The sequence below is a fragment of the Ursus maritimus genome, unplaced genomic scaffold, assembly GCF_017311325.1.
Source record: "Ursus maritimus isolate PB19 unplaced genomic scaffold, ASM1731132v1 scaffold_20, whole genome shotgun sequence".
Lineage (NCBI taxonomy): Eukaryota > Metazoa > Chordata > Mammalia > Carnivora > Ursidae > Ursus > Ursus maritimus.
This window is the reverse complement of record NW_024424453.1, coordinates 8,743,572-8,760,877: the sequence shown is the minus strand read 5'-3', so window position 1 is coordinate 8,760,877 and position 17,306 is coordinate 8,743,572. Positions and strand designations below refer to the sequence as shown.

The window sequence follows — 17,306 nt, the reverse complement described above, 5'->3', positions numbered from 1 at the left end:
ACGAATTGAAGCTTAGCGGAGGTTTCTGCACGTTAGCAGGACTAAAACACACAAGGTCAGAGAAATTCAGCGTTAGGGGGACTTTGAGGATCTTCTACCCAATTTATAAATGGGGACACAGGTCCACAAAGGCTTCCGTCCCGAAGCTAGAAGTCAAGTCATTTTTAGGTTCACACCACTTTCCCCTTAATCTCTTCTCTGTCTACCTCTCTCTCTTTTTTAAGTTGGAAATTCTCAGCCTATTTGAAACTACACAGGTCTGAGACAGTTTAGGTAAGGATCTGGTTGGACTTCATGTCCTAGTTGGAGACACACCCACAATTACAAAATGAAAATCTTTTCGGAAAACCGAGTTCAATAGAGGGGACTTAGAGTTTCATGCGTGTTTCTGTTTTGTGTATCAAGGGGTTTCTTTATTTCTGGGACATTTCCCGATGAAGAGAGTGGAAAAAAAACTTTGGTATGATTCAGTGATGGTGGTTTCAGTTGATTTTAATTTCTATCAACAAGCTAATTATATATTCTCCTGTTCCTCAAACCCCAACCACCCCGTCCCCAAAGTCAAATGCCACCTATTTGCTTCCTGCCTCTGTGCACTCAAAGAGAAGCTGGAGACAATGAAGTTTCAGGCAGACAGGTGTACTGGGTCTAGAATACTTGGACATTGACATCTTGATTTGCAAGTCTTTAGGGAAATATTTAAAATTATTGTGAGTCAAATTATTTCATTGACCTTCTGAAAACATGATGACCTCAAAAGCATCCCCTAGAACTTAGGCCCACCATCATTGATGCCAACTGAGAAAAATGAGAACTCCTTTTTTTACTAACTCATACTCTCTAAGAAAAAGAAAAAAAAATTCTCTTTACAAGAAAACAAGCTCTTTGCACAAAGAAATGCTCTACTGCATTAATTGTAGTAACGAATGTTGGAAACTATCTTAGTATCTAGTAATAAAGCAGTGATTCAGGAAATCACAGCATATAACCTCTATAAAGTGTCGTGCAAGAATCCAAGTTGGTAGTTATGGAAACCACAGCAATATGGAAATGTTTAATAATTATGCACGGAGTAGACACTGTATTCTAGGACGTTCCTGGGCAGTGGAAATAAAGGAGTCCCTCGGATAGCTTACACTGTAGTAGAGGAATCAGGCATGGACAAGACTTTCAAGAAGAAAGGACTATGAAGACAGAGGGCTAGAGGTATGTTCTGGGAGTTATAAGCCATTCAGTATGGCTGGGAAGACAGGGGTAGGAGGGAGTGGAGCCAGAGAGGAAGGCATGGGCCAGATTAGGGAGCCTTGGGATTTATTCTGTGGATAAAACAGTGTTATTTTAAGTTTTAGCAGGATAAAATACCTGACTACTACAGTCATGTATTCATTCGTTCACTTGATTATTTATTTGTTAATTCAAGGATCACTTATCAAACATGCATTCATTATGACAGACACCGGGACTATAAAGATAATAAAAAATGATCCCAACTCTGAGAGGCCAACAACCTTAGTGGTGGGACACTGTCATAGAAGAAGATCATTGTTAATAGTGTGATAATCAGCACATCTCCCAGGGACCGTGGAAGCACAAAAGCAAATGCTTTGATGGGGGGGAGTGGATGAAATGGTCCAGAGTGTCCTATATAAGGAAGGAAAAACTGTCTTCCTCTATTCATCTTAGCTTCATTGGCTGATGCTCTGTAAATTAGATTGAGAGAAAACAAGTTTGTTAGTGCCCGCATCGCCCATGTACACAGGAGTACTCAGTGATGAGTGATTCAAAAGGGGTATAAGTTAGACCTTGGGCTTCATGGAGTTTTAACAAACACACAATAAATTTTTAAGAAAGTGACAAGACAAAGGAAAAGGACTGAGTGTCTGAGGTGGCAAATTGTGGGAAGGTAAATACATGGGGAACCAACGGATGATAAGGACTAGGAGTAAAATTTGTTACACGGATTCCCTGGGTTGTTAACTTCTGTCCTTCCTGGTAAAGGAGGGGGGTGGGGGGCACCTTAACAAGTTTATATCTTGGTTTTAGGCAAATAGGGGGAGCGTGGAGAGCTTTGTTCCTATCTGTTCCTTAATTGATTGCCTTCAGCTCAAAATAATCCTTAGGGACACTGAAGTGGCATATTTTGGGGTGGCATATTCTGCTACCCACCACTTAACAGAGGACACATCAGTCAAGAAAACAAAAAACACATTAAGAATTTCAATAGAGAAAATGTAATACAGGGAATGAGTTAAGCAGGTCTTAGAGAGAACTGAAAATACAAAAAAGGAACCCTGAGGTTTCATAGAGATGGTAACTTCAGGAAGCAAAACCACCTCTGAGGTCTGAGCAAACAAAGAAGACATTGGGGTTATCAGAATTCAGAAGCTTGGAGATGGATAACACACAGAGGGGACCCAGGCCTCAGAGGGGATCCTGGCCAGTTGGCGCTGGTGTTTCTGAGGAAGGTGGGACGAAGAGCGTTCTGGGAGTGCCAAAAGAAACTGGAGTCTGGAAACAACCGCTGTTGTCAGGACGAAGGGTCGCTGCTGGGTGACATTACAGGAAAAGCACAGGTCCCTTCAACTTCCTTGTGCCTTCTGGGCTCCCTTTAGCACCCCCTATTACTAAACCAAAAGGAGTTCTGCTGACTAAAGGAAAAGGTGGTTTGCATAGTCCCAACCTCACAAAAGAGGGAAGAGAAGAGTGGGTTTGGAGCTGACAGAAAACAGCTTCATCTCCAGGTTCAGAGTATAAATCTGATCAAGTGAGGAAGCCAGTTTCCAGGGAAGGCGGTGCCGGCGGAAAGGCACCCCGCGTGCTAAGGCAGGACGCCATCACAGGGCTGGGTGCTCTTGGGAGTTACAAGTACTGAGAGCCCTTGTAGTTGGAATGCGAAATGCATCGGGGAAGTATTGAGCGGTGCAACTGGAGCGATTGAAAGGGACCACGTGGCCTGAAGGGCTGGGACTCCCAGGCTAAAGAGCAAAGCAAGATAATATTTTTTAAAGATCTCTTACTATATTTTTGCCTTTCAGTTATCCAGGGTTTTTTGTTTGTTTCGTTTTGACCCTCGTAGCCATTAAGAATAACCTTGAATCGGAGGCTTTTTGTCCTAGGGAAGGGGAGTATTTGATAGAGCACAGAACAATAGGTCATTGCCTACATTTTTGAATTTCAAAATAGTTTTTTTAAGTCCCTAGGGAAACAAGATAGCCTGAGGACAAGCCCTTTTGATTTGCAAAAGTATGGCTTTTTGAAACAGAAAAAGATTGACTCAACACTCCAAAAGCTTTATTAAGAGCCAAGAAACCAGAGTTTATTCTAAGGAGCCATAGAGTAGGAATACACAGGAGAGGGTGGAAGGCACGTCGCGGTTCCACAGGACAAAAAAAAAGCCCTGAGCTCCAGAGAGGAGGAACCAAACACAATGTCCGATTCCAGCGTTCGTGCTGTGTTCATTCCTCACCCCCGTCTGGGTCAGACCTGGGCAGGGCGGGGAGTGAGTGTGTGTGCGTGTGCGTGTGTGTGTGTGTGTGAACCTCCTGAGACATTTAACTCTAAGTTCCAGAACAAAAAGTCTGTTCCTCGATTCCCCAACTACGGCCTGTTCAAACTGCTCCCCGAAGAAGCCTGGTGTTAGCTGGGGCCACAATGGCACCTTAGGATGGGGCTGGGGCAGTGTAACCCCAAAGAGTAGAATGAATGGTTTTCTTGTTTTCAAGCTTTACAGGACGGTATACTCGACGCGTGGAACTGGAGTCTCCCATATTATTTCATGTAGCTGCAGTTCACTCACTTACATTTAAATATAGTGGATTGTGAGAATATTCTCTCATTTATTAATCCATTTCCTGGTCTACGGATATTTGTGCTGTTTCTTGTTCTGACTCTTCCCAGCAGTGACGCTGTGAACATGGCACCCGTCTCATTAGGGGGTACATTGGGGTGGAACTGCTGGGCTATAGGCTACATGATTGTTAATTTTATAAGATAATGCTAAGTTTTCCAGGTTAGTTATACCAATTTGAATTCTCAGCAGTAATTTAAGAGTTTCTGTTGACTACATTCTTGCTACCGCCTGGTATTACCTGACTTCTTAATTTTGTCAGTCTAGTGAATGTAAAATATGACCCTGTTATCGTCTTAATTTCCATTTTCTTAAGGATTAAAAAGGTCGAACATCTTTTCATGTGTCTATTTGCCATTAGAGTATTCTGTTCTGTGAAATTCCTTTCTATATCTTCTGCCTGTGCTATCAAGTCCCTTGTCTTTTGATATTGATGGTAGGAGATCTGTCGAGTCGCTGGATTCTAATCCTTTGTTATAGTTCTTGCAAACATCCTTTTTTTGTGGTAGGAGTTTTCACTTTCTTAATAGTGTCTTTTGAGAAACGGATGCTCTTAATTTTAATTTATCAGACTTCGCTTTAATGGTCAAAACTTTATGTCTCATATTTAAGAAATTCTCTACTCTGAGGTTATAAAAATTTCTCCTAAAAGTTTTAAAATTGTGCCATTTATTTTATATTCTCAATCCACCTATAAATTGATATTTCAGAATGATATGACAGAGGGGTTGGTTGATTTTACTCTTTTCAAATGGATAATCAAGGATTCCATTTATTGAATAATCTGCCGTGTACTGCCACACGTGTGCGTATGTCAATTCCGTAACTACGTTTGATTTTTAACAAGTCCTGATATCTGAAATGAAAAAATTCATTGGTCTGTGAGAGTAATTTGGCCGTTCTTGGCCCTTTGATTTTCTACATGCTTTTTAGATTCAGTTTGTCAATTTTTAAGAAATATTCTATTAGGATTTTTACTGGAATTGCATTAAATCCATTCAGTCTCAACCCACTCCATTCTGACTTCAATCTCTAGGACTCCACAGCAATGATCTTGCCAAAAATTACCAAAACTCTCCATATAGACAAATCGAATGGATTTTTCTTCATTCTCACTTTTACTTGACCTGTTAACAGTATTCAACACAGATAAGAACTCTCTCCTTTTTGTGAATCAATTTATGCTCTGGGCTTCAGAAACATTACACTGTCCTGATTTCCTTCCCAAATTAATGAACTCTTCTCAGTTTTTATAGCTGGCTTTTCACCTTGGCCTGACATCTGAAAGTTGGAGTGTCATGGGGCCTGGTTTTCAATTCTCCCTCCTTACTTCTCTTCTGGTCCGATGGCTCTAAGTGTTGCTCTGTGCCAGTATATAACTGACCTGAGCTTCAGACTCATGGGTCCAACTGCATAACCGACATTTCCAGTTAAACTCCATGTAGGTATTGGAAATGAAATGTACGCGAGAAAGGACTCCCAAATATGCTCCTATCCCCATCGAGGTAAATACCTCCATCATACACCCAGTTGCTTAACCCCAAAAAACCAGGATCCCAATCATTCCAGATTCCTCTTTCCCTCGTCCTCTGTATCTAATCCATCAGCAAATTTGTAGGGGCTACTTCCATTATATATATATATATATATATATATATATATTTTAAAGATTTTATTTATTTATTTGACAGAGATAGAGACAGCCAGCGAGAGAGGGAACACAAGCAGGGGGAGTGGGAGAGGAAGAAGCAGGCTCATAGTGGAGGAGCCTGATGTGGGGCTCGATCCCATAACGCCGGGATCACGCCCTGAGCCAAAGGCAGACGCTTAACCGCTGTGCCACCCAGGCGCCCCTACTTCCATAATATATTTTGAATCCTTCTACTTTACTCTATCATCCCAGTCTAAGTCACCATCCTCTCTTGTTTTCACTACTACGTAGCCTACTAATGGGTCTCTTTCTTTCTGTTCTTGTCTCACCATCATTCACTTTTCACTAAGCAATGAGTTTGGACAAAACAGCTGCTGCCTCTGCTTAAAATCTTCCAAAGACTTCTTCTTGTACTTAAAATAAAATGCAAACTCCTCACCATGGCCTACAAGGCCCTACGAAGCTGACTCCTGCCTTCCTCTTAGGTCCCTGCTGGCTAATTTCATTCCCATTGGCCTCCTTTGGCTTCCTCAAATACGCAAAGCTCTTTCCCGCGTCAGAGCTTTCGCGTGTGCCGCTCACTGCACGCCTCTTACCACCTCATCTTCCTTCTATCCGCTGAAATATTCTCAGAGGAGCCTTCTCCAACCCTAAAAAGTCTGCAATTATTTTATTTATGTTTTGGTTTACATATTTATTCCTGATGAGAATTAAGTTCTTTGAGGGCTGGGGCCTTTTCTGTCTTGTTCATCATTATATCCCCAGCACCTGTAACAGTGCTTGGCCTGTGGGAGGTATTCAATAAATACTTATGAACGGAGAAAAGCTTCTCCCAGAGGGAGTGTGTGGTGTGATAAGGGAAAGGACAGATGACTCAGGCTTATAGAGCATTTTACTTTTTTTTTTTTTTTGGTCCACTGTGTAAAAAAAAAGGGCAGGCAAATGGACTTGCTATAGAAAGGAGCAAAGAAAAATGAAAACAATTGATGTGTTGGGGTGTAAGTGTTAACGGTATTTCCTTCCTTCTATTGTTATGCTATTTGTGTAATAAATCCAAATTCGAAGAGAGAATTAACTTCTTTGAGTTCTATAGTCTTATAATGAAATGGGCTGCAGCCAGCGTATGAAACCAGTTTATATTTATGATTTTGGAAGAAGAAATGAAGCCTATAAGAAAGTGTTCATCTGGATATTCGCTCTCACCTTGTCTGACAATCTAATTTCTGCCCCAAATACTGAACTTAGACATTTGTTTTAAAATCCATAATACTACCTTATTGTTAAGAATGCAGTTCTTCAACTCAGATGTTTCATGTCTAATCTATTTTGGAGAAGGAGAGGTTTAAGGGATTGTCAATATGTTACTTTTGTCTCAGTTTTAATTATTGCCTTAGTCATGTTTTAGTTGGATGTATAATTGAAAACATACTATGGCTAACACAACATTCTGTCCAACAATTAGAATATGCTGGAATAGTCATAAATGATAATAAATACATACTTGTATATGTTATTTATTTAACAAATTCATACGTCATGCTTACTACATGCCAGGCACTGTTCTAAGGACTTTAAATATGAAACCATTTAATTCAAATCTTATAAAAACCTTATGACATAGTACTATTATTGTCCCCACTTTATGCATGAGGAAGCTGATACACAGAGCGATTAAGTAGCATTCCCAAAGCTTACACAGCTCACAGTAGATGCCAAAGCTGAGATTACAATCCAGGCAGTTTCTCGCTACTGGATGTTACAGTGATTGAAACTTGGTTATGTAAATGAAAATGTTTTCTTCGTCCAATTGCAATAATTTCCACATGCTTGCCATATGCCTGTTCTTTTGAATAGCTGCTTGTTCTGAAACATCATGAGAAGAGCTAGTACCATGGGTAGCTACTGAAGTGTCATTTAACACCATGAGCTTCTGAAGGATATCACTAATACTCCCATGGTCAGAGCCACTGTGGACCATTTTGCAGCCTGTGCAGTGTGTGGCCATGACCCGTATAGACTCAATGAGACCGGCATATCTTAGAGTTGTTTGGGGTCTAACTATCTGCAGTAACCCTGCGAGTGGCCTAAAGATTTATTAGCTTTCTCAGAGAAAAACTTCCAGCTGGGAGACCCTTCTCTCTACATGGTCCATTTTTAGTTTCCATCCATCAAAATTTATTGCTAAGAGAATGTGTTAAAATGCCACTCGGTATACTGGATGCTTGTCATTGTCTCTTCCATGTTCAGTTCACTAGAAAGAAAAAATGCTCACATGTTTAAATATGTCTCCATATATGGTGCACTATAGAGATACGTTGTTTTTTTAAATCATTGGCAATCATTGCTTTATTTATTTTTTAAAAGATTTTATTTATTTATTAGACAGAGATAGAGACAGCCAGTGAGAGAGGGAACACAAGCAGGGGGAGTGGGAGAGGAAGAAGCAGGCTCCTAGCAGAGGAGCCTGATGTGGAGCTCGATCCCAGAACGCCGGGATCACGCCCTGAGCCGAAGGCAGACGCTCAACCGCTGTGCCACCCAGGCGCCCCGAGATAGTTTTTTTTTTTTTTTTTTAATGTGAAATGTTATGATTTTAAATGCCTTTCTGGGTACTTTCAGAGATGGCAACAAATCTAAGCCAAGATTCTATGAAAGGCCACATTCATTCCTCAGTCCACCTGCCTTTAGATAATTTTGAGAACAACCTACTAGATTCTCAATTTATTTGACTGGCAATTTTGACTGCTGGTTTGTACTTCTGATCATCTGAGCTTAACCTCAAAAAAGCAGATGCTGTCATTCCTAGAATGACCAGAACTGGATGAGTCAGGGGTACATGGGATCTGAGTGGTCCTCTGGTCTGGTTTTTCCTTAGATAAAGAGCCTGTGGCTTAGAGAGTTGATAGCAGTCCATGTACACACGGCTGGCTGGTGGCAGGAATGACTCTTGAATCTCAAATTCCAAAGTCTTTTTTTTTCCTGTTACATCTCATTATATCCTGTACTCCTATAGAAAACACAGACTTTACCTTGTGTCCCAACTTTGTTATTTGCCCTTGTCCACATTCACGAGGACATTCAGTAGAGCCCTTTGAGCATTAAATGTGATCTATTCCATCTTTAGGAAGAAAAATCCATTACTAGCCCGGAAATATAGACTGGGGGTTTATTGGTTATGACTTAGGAGTCAGGGCTCCACCACTAATTGTGTGGATTAATTAACTGGTCAATTAACTTTTATGGGCTTTCCCCAATTATGAAATAAGAGGGTTGGATGCGTGGCCTGCCATGTAGTCTCCAGCTCCTGCATTCCATGTTCTGTGGACTCTACTCGTGAGTCCCCATTATCTTGTCCTTAAGGTGAATTTGGAACATATGCACACTCCTTTGAGATCATGATTAAATGAGATCATGTTTTCTAGTAGCCTAGTCAGTTTGGGTACCTGATTTTTCCCATGTTGCTTTCAGTACTTAGGACCCTAACCCTCTAATATTCTGTTCTTTTCTTCCAAATTACCACTAAATATACAGTGACCTGTCGTTCTGCTCTGGCTAGTCTAGCCTCACTTTTTGTTTTTGTTTTTGTTTTTGTTGGGAAAGGACCGTTGCTAAAATGAACAAAGGAGGAAATTTCCCAGGTGGATTCTTCAGAGTCTCAGGGATCTGCCAAGGGTTGCCGTGGTTAGGACTCCGTGACTGCTTTAACCAGTGGTAGGTGTCTGGTCCACAGGGAACTCATGGGGCGCCTGGTTTGAGAGCTGAACCCAAAATAAATGCTTAGGACTAGCCTCTTCCCAACACACTCAAACAGACTCTCTCTCTTAGAGCCTTAGAATCAGAAGCAATGAGGTCATAGAAGCTATGTAGTAGAGGAACAGTCAGAAAGGAAGGAAAATGAATAGAGATAGAAGCTGAGTCACAATCATGGTTGGCTCACTAGAGCAGGACTAAATCAACAAGCCTGAGGCAATGACCAAATGACCTGATGACCAGAGCTCTTGTTGCATCCCGAGGGCATCAGACGCTCTTGCCGCATGCTACACCATGTTCTAATTCTCTGTGAGACCCGGCCAGCTAAAAGCTGCTTCTCATAGCTCCAGAGTTCCCCACTATCTTTCCAATAATTTCCATCTCCTGAAAAATCCCGGGTAGTCCTCTGTACCTTGCCATTTGAAAGAGCCTAAATAACATGGCGTCTTTGTCGAAGTGTCTGCATGGTGTATGGGGCCATCATGCAGTAAGCGCTCAGCAGTGTTTGCTGAATGCCATGTCGAGAAGTACGGAATGACTTTGGAAGTGACTGAGTCCATGTTAGGCTGGTGAAAGAGTAGTTCCGTACAAGGATCAAGGTGTATCCAAAGCTCTCTGAAAACTTGTCGGCTGAAGCGCAGTGAGGCCTTGGGAGTAGGTGAAGGAAGAAGGGGTTTATGCAGCAAGATAACTAGGAAGGACCCCTACCCAAAGGATTTTTCCGTCCAGTTTGCCCACACTGCCTGAAATTGATGCTGGGAGATGAACTTCTTCAGTGGGTCACTCTGCCTGCAAGCACCCACTTATAAAGTACTTCTGTTCAGAGGCAGGATTAACACGCAAAGCTGTTATCAGTATTTCCTACCTTAGTGTGCGTTCATTCAGAAAACCCACTCCTTGCAGTCTGTCGTCTTCAGGGACTGAGGAAATGGGAGCTTCGAAGGTCACAGGCAGTAGAAAGGGGATATTTTCGGAGCGTGGAACACTGCTGAAAGAAAGAATGGTGACCGTGTAGACATAATAAATTCTGGCTGCTCTTGGTGAAAGAAACAGTAGGGACAAAGCCAGATATCAAATGCTTCCAAGCCTTACTCTAGACAGCCCCGATGACCAAATATAATACAAAAAGACACTCTTCAAGGAGGTATGTTGTAGGACAAAGATTATAGGCTTTGGAATAAGAAGATCTGAGATCTGAGTCTGTTCTCTATTGCTTGTTTATCACACATATAACTTGTGGTTTCTGGACCTTGGGTGCCCCATCCATAAAACGGGACATAATAATAATAATAAACAATTCTTCAGAGGGAGGTGGCAAGGACCAACGGAGAGGATGGAGGTCCAATGGCTGATAATTGCAGACTGCATCTGTTGCTAAATAGTTCAACAGTAGTAGCTGAAGGGGAGGGAGTAATTAAGAATGGCTTTGGCTGAGGGTAGACCCTTCCTGCTGCTAAGTCCCTATCCCCCAGTCCCCACTCTGGCTGGGCCTTGGAAGAAGGCCCATGGATTGACTTTTCTCCTTCCCCACACTGCCGCTGTGGTGGTTACTCATCACTTGGGAAACATTTTTTTCCCATCCTTTTCTCACTAGCAATCACTTCTTTATTCCTTACTGGTCTTGCTTTTCTGTAATTAGTTCTGAAATTGACCTTAATAGTAGCCCATTAGATTATCTCTTTGTCCCTTCAGTTTTCTTTTATAAATGTCTTCTAACAGATAGGTATGACAAATAGGAAGCATTGGTTGCAAACTACAAAAAGCTTGAAACAAGCTAGTTTAAGCAATACGGGGTATTTAATGGTTTATCTTACTAAATGGCCCAGACAAAGATCTTCAGGCAAAGCTTGATCCAGCAGTAAAACAATGACATTGAGACCTAGTTTTTTTCATCTTCTCTATCCTGCCTTCTGTGGTATTTGCTTTTTCCAGGCAAATGAATTAGTCCCCATCATGACCCTAAGGTGACTGCCAACAGCTTCAGTGGTCTGTCCATCAGGAAAAAGTGACTAATGTTTTCCCAGCAAAAGCCTCAAGATTCACTTTGATTGGATAAACTTAGGTCACATGCCTCTGAACAAATCTCTGTGGCTAGGAGAGATAATGCATTGAATAGCTTAACCTAAGTCACATCCTCTATTCCTGGGACTGGAAGTTAGATTAAGTTCTTCCAGAGTGCCATGGATCCCAAAATAGTTTCTGGGCTGATAAGAAAGTGAACAGGGAAAAACAGATGCTGAGAGGACACTAACCAAAGATCACTGTAACAGGTTAGAAAAAGAGGCCATCCTTCTGTGAAAAGCTGCAGGGACCATATGCTTAACGGTTTTTCCATCTGAGAACTAGAGAACATGCTGTTTAAACCAAATTTGATGTGTCCAGTGTAATACGGATTTACTTTCATCAATAAGCATGAAAAACAATCATTAACCTTTGAATTTTGTGATTTTATAAGCACTGACTTCTATCCTTCACTGCTCTCATGAGGGCAGCTTTTTGTTGATGCGTTTTGGCCATTTTCAACATGCTCTAAATTGAAACAGAGGATGTATTTTTTTTCCCTTCTAGTGTAAAATCGAATAAGCTACAGCACCCTGCAGGAAGTCAGTCTAGCCGCAGCAAATCTGTACTTGTTTTTGTGAGAGAGGATGGGAAGAATGAATATTTGCCCTGTGGCATCAATTTCCTGTTTAATGTTCTCCAAAAGGCATTTGGAAAATGCCCAACAACACAGATGTACGTAAATACCATACATAACTTGTTTTCGTGAGTGGAAAGAGGAGTCTGTAAAATTATGACAAGGCTGGCTTACCTTCACCTGCTGGTAGTTGGTGAATCACTCTACCTTTAACTTAGTGATTTGGAGAATGGATCATTCCAGACTGTGGCATTGAAAGGACAAGCCGTGTAGACATAGCATGGCATTTAGCTTCTGAGCCCAAGTTCTTACTCATTTAAGGCTACTTCCATCCCAAAGTTTGCTGGTGCCTGCTGGAGGCTGCCGTCAGATCACCTGTAAGAAGTATATACATACCAGGACAGTTTTCTAAATAAACGAACAAACAAACAAAAAATAACCGCCCAGAACAGAAACCCATCTGTACGATTAGCAGACAGAAATTTGTTTTCAAACCGCAGAAAAACATATGCACATACCACATAGCCTCTCTCAAGGTGGGGGCTGATGCGTTCTCATTCCTGTAGATCGCCTTACCCCAGACCACTCACACACCATTTTTGGACTTCTTTAAAAGGTCACGGCTTGGTTGGAGAGCCAAACTCTTATTTTTTCAGCGACTAACCTTTAGGGCTACTACATGAATTAAGAACTTGACACAGAAAAGAAGATTCAGACTAAAGAATCCATTCTCTAACTTACCCTTCTTCGGAGCCACTTCCCCGGCATTACACAAGGTGAGAAAGAATAGTTATGATCTGTTGAACCCACTAAGGTGGTAGAGAAGATAAAGACAGCCCGAGGCCGCCCCAGAAGGTGGTGGAGCCAGCATTTGAACCTATATCTGGCTGACCTAAGGTCCATGCTCTTTTTTCAAATTTAGAACTTATGAATTTAGGATGAATGATAGGCTTCAGAAGACTCACAAGAGCCTACAATGGAACGCAAGTATGGAAGTGTGTTCATACGTGCTTTTTTTTCTGGGAAGAGGGTCTAAAACTTTCATCAGATTTATCAGCTGTATTTCTAGAGCCTGGCACAGTCTGGAATACAGTGGAAAAATCGTAAATACTAATTCAGTGAACAATATAGGCCCATGACCCGGAAGAGGATCGGTACCGCTGTTTTTAATATGCCTCTGCATCCCTATAGCTTGTCCTAGTATCTGTCCTATGGTTTAATGGATTTGAATTTCCAGTACAACTGGCTTTGTTTGGGACACATAAATGCATTCTTTTAAAAAGTTAAAAATACATAATTTAGTTGATAAGTCATTTGAAACTATTTGATAGTTATATAAAAATATTAAACTATTTTATATGGTATTGTCTAAGGAGATGTTTTTTCTTAAATAGAGCACATTAATGCAAAGGACTGGAAACTAAAGAACAGAAATATAACATGGGCTACAAATGCAAGTCACAAATTTTAATTTTAATCTTCCTAGTAGCCACATTAAAAAAGGATTTTTTTTAAAAAGCAGGTAAAATTAATTTTAATCATATATTTTATTTAACTCAGTATGTCCCCCAAATTCTCATTTCAACCCGCAAGCAAAATTGAAAGTTGTTAATGAGACATTTTACATTCTTTTTTTCCACACTAGGTCTTGGAAATCCAGTGTGTAATTTTACACTTCCTTCAGACTGGCTTTACTGCTTCTGCTCAGGGGCCATGCTGGCTCCTTGCTGCTCCTAGGGAGCATGGAGACTCAGGTGTTTGAAAGAGGGCAATGTTGGTGAAGCATGGAGGAGAGTGGGAAGAGGGTACGGCAGGCTTGGGCATGTGGGGAGACACCTCGATAATCCAAGACCCAGTGACGTTGGGTTAGGCCGCCAGCTCATATTGCCAAAATTGTAGCTTTGCAGGTGATTATTAAGACAGGCTCTAGAAAAACAGTGGAAAAGTCAGCATTTCAGCAGAACTTCTCCCATACCCACAGTCACCTTTTCTTGGTAACCGACGTGCAAACCTAGGGCGCACATTTAGGGGAAGATGTGATGCAGAGTGACTAAAGTTACACCCAGTAATTATAATAATTTTGTTCTTTTAACCACACCTAGAGCAAAGGATCTGTGTTTTATAGCGCACAGCTTCGGCAGTCTCTGGCCCCCTGGGGGAGAAAAGCAGAGCAGAGGTCCTGGACTTGCATTCCTCCCTTTTACAGATACAGGAAGGAGGCAGCCGAGTGCCTGAGGTCATAGGCTGCAAGAACAGACAAAGCTGTAAAAGAGCCCAGGAAACTGCTCTGCACCCGGCCCAGGCTTCACTCAGTCCTTCCCAAGGCTTTTGCCCACGGCGTAGTCCTCCCCTCCTCTCTGGCCTGCCTCCTCCAAGTCCCGAGAGGGAGCACACTTCAAACACCTTCTGCTTCTAGGCAGAGCAGCGCTGTGATCTACAAACACGACTAGAAATGTCTTGTTGATGTAAAGTATCTTGCAAAATAACATCTCTTCTAAATTTTTTAGTGATTCAACCAGACAAGCGTCTGATTGTCATTTTCCAGAAGAGACCGCTAATCCATTTGGGAGCTCATAGTGTGGTTAGCATGGGTGCCACGCCCAGATTCCCAAGAATTGAGGAGTTTTATCTGAATCCATAGAGCATGGTTTCCTTTTATCCTGGGGTCTTAAGTTAAAAGCATTTGCTTGAGACAAACAGTAGAGGATGTTTTAAATTGTAAAGGAAAAAAAATACAACATACGTGAAGACATAAACCACTGGAAAATGAAGATACTGTTCATTTGGGACCCTCCATAGCTCCTAATAAATGACAAAACATTGACAAGATAAGTTCAAATTGTCAGAATAGAATGAAATCTATTGCTGGGTGAGGTGCCAACGTGGTTGAACAAAATCTTTCCACTACCATGTTATCCCCACTGCTGTTACAAGCACCATCAATATGCTCTTTCCATTAACCTTCAGGTAGTCAGGGAAAGGACCCAGGGAAACAACGTTTGATGAGGAATTTCCCCTGTACTCAGGGCCGTGTCCTCCCACAGTTACTGGGTCATGGGATGGTACACACTGGAAAGTGCAGCATTTGTAAACCATTCCACAATCCAAACAATTTCTTGCCCCTGTATAATGATGTAAAGTTATTTGCTGAGGTTGACATCGACTGGCCTAATAGAAGAATCTCAGAAAGCAATTAACTAGGTGGGTGAAAATACAAGTCAGCGATGGCTGTGACTGAGCACCCTTGGGGAGTAATGAGACAGGAATTCCTAGGACTGAATTCATAAAGGAGAGCACTAGAGTGTGGAGGAGTGGATGGGTCGGCGATGACTCATGTTCCCGCACAGCGTGCAGCCTCAAAATAGTGACGCTGATCCTACGAAGTGTGCGTAAAAGCCAGTCTCAGAACTGCAGACGTTACTTGGGGATGATCGTTGACTCTACTTTCGAAGATTACTTCCTAAGACAGCTTTTGTAGAAGCACAGGGCTCTGCTCACAGTCAGTTTATGAGCACAAACAGGAGGTTGGTTCCTCAACACGTGTGATCTAGAGCAAGATTCTTAATGGCCTGAACCTCAGTGGCTTTCTCTGCCAAATGGGCATCATGCAGTATAAATTAGAAAATGCAGAACTCATTACATAGGACCTTCGACACACATTAGGAGAGATGATAACGTAGGTTTTGTTCACTAAGAGAATGCTTGCCTCATCTCCATTAATCTCCCCATCATCCCCAGGAAATAGGTACTATTTTCACCCCCATTTTATAAGTGAGGAAACTGAGGTTTAGCGAGGTTACGATCACACAGCTTGCAGAAAGACTTCTACTTTATTTCTCACTATTGTGCTCAACTAGACCTCTTTAATACGTAAACTGTATTATTTGCAATGGTTTAGACACCGGTGGAAGACGAAGATCATTCAAACCCAAAATATAAAGACATAGAGAAAAAGCCACTGATCTGGAAAACTGGGCCATTTCAAAGGACATGCAGCTTTATTACTTTCCAGTACATACAGTAACCAGAAAAATGACTAATCCGTGCTGGCAGTTCAGGCCCACATTCAGTAAATAGATAAAAATGATCAGCGTATCTAAGAAGTTCTGGTCTTGCCTACACTTTGAATAGACAGTTATATAAATATAAGAAATCTCAAGTGCTGGAAAACAAATTATTTTCTTTGGTAAGTAAATGCTTCCTTTCAAATGTTATTTATACTATCCATTTATTTACTAAGCCACTTTTTCTCACAGAGAGTACAAAGTACACTTCAGCTCAGTCCCCGCACACATTATAAAAAACTTAGAGATTAAAACTGTCTACATTAAATGTTAAGATATTTTAATCAGATTAACTTATTTGCCCTTTAATTCTTTAGAATATAATGTTCCGAAGAAATGTAAATTTCTAAATGGTTTTCAAGTATTACAGTTATCCAAACATCATAAAAAAAAGATTTATTCTAGTATTAATATGAATGGCATAATATCAGCTATGTCCTCTGTTAATGTAGGAAGTTTTTGAGGAATACAATCTTTCCTCCCGTGAAATATTTATGTCATTTACGAGTACTCTTTATAGTAGAAAATGGAAAAACGGAGAAGAAAGTGTTCAGACTGTAGTCTGGGACAACAGTGGTGCTGATCTGCCCTGGGTTACAGACCTGGGACTTTCATTCACTTTGGTATACCAGGCGTGGCCCAACGTGGGCGTGGAATCTTTTAGTTACTGCTGTTAATCCATGGAAAATACTTTAGTGTGCTTTATTCTCCTTAAAAGTGAACAAATTGTTGCAAAAAGAATAATGGGATTTGTTAAATATGGTAGTCCTGAACCATGTCAAATAGTTTGTGGTTTTGTGGGAATACAGCAAAGGTAGTTATTGGTATTGTAATAAATGAGGGTCTCAGCAAGTTCCAGCTGTTGAACATACGATCATTACTTAGGAGTACAAATAGCAATATTTTTCCATCTCCAGAGTACATTCTGCTCCTGATACGCCTGCATAACTACAATGAACCATTAGTGGGAGTTACACACAGAGGAAAGAGACTGAGGAATGACATTTCTTTTCTGCTGCCCAAATGAAACTTCTTCTGGTTGATATCTGTCCAGAGTTTAATTTTCCATATCACACAAACTCTGTCACTATTTGAGTTCCATTTCGATAAGAGTCTTTCTTTATAAAAGCCAACCAAACAGTACATTTTTTATTAGGTGGAATCTGGTTTTGCCACGTATTGGTGTATAACTAAATTAATGTTCAACAAACAACTTTTAAGCATCTGCTTTATGCCTAGCACCGCAACCTGCAAAAGCAGAAGAAAAGCACCAGACGCTGCCCTTCCAGAATTTAAGTCTGAGTAGAGAGATAAGATATATTTATCCAGAGTCAGAAATATGTAGAGTTAGAAGGG

At 41.1% G+C, this 17,306-nt stretch overlaps 1 long non-coding RNA gene across 1 annotated transcript in view; it reads right to left on the bottom strand.

Annotated features, from left to right (window-relative positions):
- Nucleotides 1-1,382: 1,382 nt before the first annotated feature.
- Nucleotides 1,383-17,306, bottom strand: part of LOC103677554 — a 41,605-nt gene continuing 25,681 nt past the window's right edge. Inside the window, exons 3-5 of the long non-coding RNA XR_005836530.1 lie at nt 12,061-12,261; nt 10,114-10,236; nt 1,383-1,700 (exon numbers count right to left, since the gene is read on the bottom strand). This is a non-coding gene — a long non-coding RNA (uncharacterized LOC103677554). The remainder of the gene's footprint in view (nt 1,701-10,113; nt 10,237-12,060; nt 12,262-17,306) is intronic.